The following is a 2,508-nucleotide window of genomic DNA, read 5'->3' on the forward strand; positions in this document are numbered from 1 at the left end:
TTTTTTTAAAAACCTTTGAAAAATTGCTTAAAGCAAATAATTACAAACCTGCATAAACTGATGTTCTTCATTAAATTCTTTTTCATCTTGTGCAATCAAAGCCAATGCTTCAGAACCAGATATCAAGTCTTGGAGACATAATTGAGAACCCAGAAATAGACCCAGCTATCTATAGTCAACTGATATTTGACAAGGAGTATCCCTTTTGATGGGATTGTTGGCATTTTCTGGCAGACATGACACCAATCTTTAGCCAGATACCTCTTTTGGAACTATTAAAGAGATCCGGGGAACCACCCAGTCTGCGGGATGCAATGTTGCTGGCTGCCACCCTCATGACATCATAGAAGACATCAACAGTGGTGCTGTAGAATGGCCAGCTAGCTAAGAGCTACAGATGAAAATACTTCAATAAAGGATCATTTGTTTAAAAAAATAATAAGTAGGTTCCAGAAGGTGGCGCGTGCGGTTGGGAACTCAGAGCAGACGGGTTCGATTCAACCGGGTTCCAGGGCCCGGCTAAGGAGCAGGTCAATGAGCCAAAGCTGAAGGGCAATAAGACCCTGAGCGCCGAGAACATAGATGACGCGCTGCAGTGCTACTCAGAGGCCATCAAGTTAGATCCCAAGAATGGCGGCATGCTCCACAGCAATCGCTTTGCCGCCTCTACCAAGAAAGGAGACTACCAGAAGGCCTACGAGGACGGCTGCAAAATCGCGGACTTGAAGCCTGACTGGGGCAAGAGCTATTCGAGAAAACCAGCTGCTCTGGAATTTTTAAACTGGTTTGAGGAGGCCAAACGAACCTATGAGGAGGGTTTAAAACATGAATCGAATAATCCTGAGCTCAAAGTGGATTTACAGAATATGGAGGCCCGGTTGGCAGAGAGAAAATTTATGAACCCTTTTAACATGTCTAATCTGTACCAGAAACTGGAGAACAACCCCAGCATAAGGGTACTTCTCAGTGATCGTTCCTACTGGGAACTGATAGAGCAACTGCGGAATAAGCCATCTGACCTGGGCACGAAACTGCAAGCTCCACGCATCATGACCACGCTCAGTGTCCTCCTGGGAGGTGACCTTGGCACCATGGATGAAGAGGAAGAGGTTGCAACGCCTCCGCTACCACCTCCTCCCAAGAAGGAGACCAAATCAGAGCCAATGGAAGATCTTCCCAAGAACAAGAAGCAGGCCTTGAAAGAAAAAGAGTTGGGGAATGATGCCTGTAAGAAAAAGGGTTTTTGACAGGGCCTTGAAGCACTATGACAAAGCCAAGGATCTGGACCCCACCAACATGACGTCCATCACCAACCAAAGTAGCTGTGTACTTCGAGAAGGGTGACTACAATAAGTGCTGGGAGATTTGTGAGAAGGCCATCGAGGTGGGGAGAGAGAACCGAGAAGACTATCGACAGATTGCCAAAGCTTATGCTTGGAATGGCAACTCCTATTTCAAGGAGGAGAAATACCAAGATGCCATCCATTTCTACAAGTCTCTGGCAGAGCACCGAACCCTGGATGTGCTCAAGAAATGCCAGCAGGTGGAAAAAATCCTGAAGGAACAAGAGCGGCTGGCCTACATCAATCCTGATCTGGCTCTGCAGGAGAAGAACAGAGGCAATGAGTGTTTCCAGAAAGGGGACTACCCCCAGGCCATGAAGCATTACACAGAAGCCATCAAGAGGAACCCATGAGATGCCAAACTGTACAGCAATCAGGCTGCTTGCTACACCAAACTCCTCGAGTGTCAGCTGGCACTCAAGGATTGTGAGGAGTGCATCCAGCTCGAGCACACGTTCATCAAGGGCTACCCACGGAAAGCGGCAGCCCTCGAAGCCATGAAGGACTACATGAAAGCCATGGATGTCTATCAGAAGGTGCTGGCCTGGACTCCAACTGTAAGGAGGCGGCAGATGGCTACCAACACTGCATGATGTCCCAGTACAACAGGCACGACAGCCCTGAGGACGTTAAGCGATGGACCATGGCCAAGCCCGAAGTGTAGCAGATCATGAGTGACCCGACCATGCGACTCATCCTGGAGCAGATGCAGAAGGACCCCCAAGCACTCAGCGAACACTTGAAGAACCCTGTCATAGCACAGAAGATCCAGAACTGATGGGCGTGGGTCTGATTGAGATTCGGTAATGACTTGGTAACCCCCCTACCCTTCACCCCCATGTGGAAAGAGCTGGGACCATGGCCAGCAGTACCGAGCAGAAGGAAGAGAAGGGGAAGAAGCAACTTCTCTCTTTATATTTATACACACATCCATGGAGATAGAGACTCACAGTACCTATCCGCACAGTCGCCCTGGCTCCCAGCTCACACATAGTCTGTGCTACCCTCGGTTCCATGTCCAGCCTTCCCCTCAGATCACTGTCTCAGATCCTCTGCCATAGTTGGTTCTTTTTTTTTTTTTTAATCTATTTATTTTTCATTTCAATGAACATCTACAGAGATTTTGGAATTCCATTCATTCATTGTTGCACCCTTCTCCCCGCCC

General features: G+C 48.2%; 1 pseudogene; it reads left to right on the forward strand.

Annotated features, from left to right (window-relative positions):
• The window catches only part of LOC102860987, a 9,779-nt pseudogene extending 7,629 nt beyond the window's left edge, over positions 1-2,150 (forward strand).
• Positions 2,151-2,508: the final 358 nt, after the last annotated feature.

The sequence above is a fragment of the Elephantulus edwardii genome, unplaced genomic scaffold (genome assembly GCF_000299155.1).
Source record: "Elephantulus edwardii isolate Elephantulus edwardi_28Jun2011 unplaced genomic scaffold, EleEdw1.0 scaffold00026, whole genome shotgun sequence".
In the NCBI taxonomy this organism is placed as follows: Eukaryota; Metazoa; Chordata; class Mammalia; order Macroscelidea; family Macroscelididae; genus Elephantulus; species Elephantulus edwardii.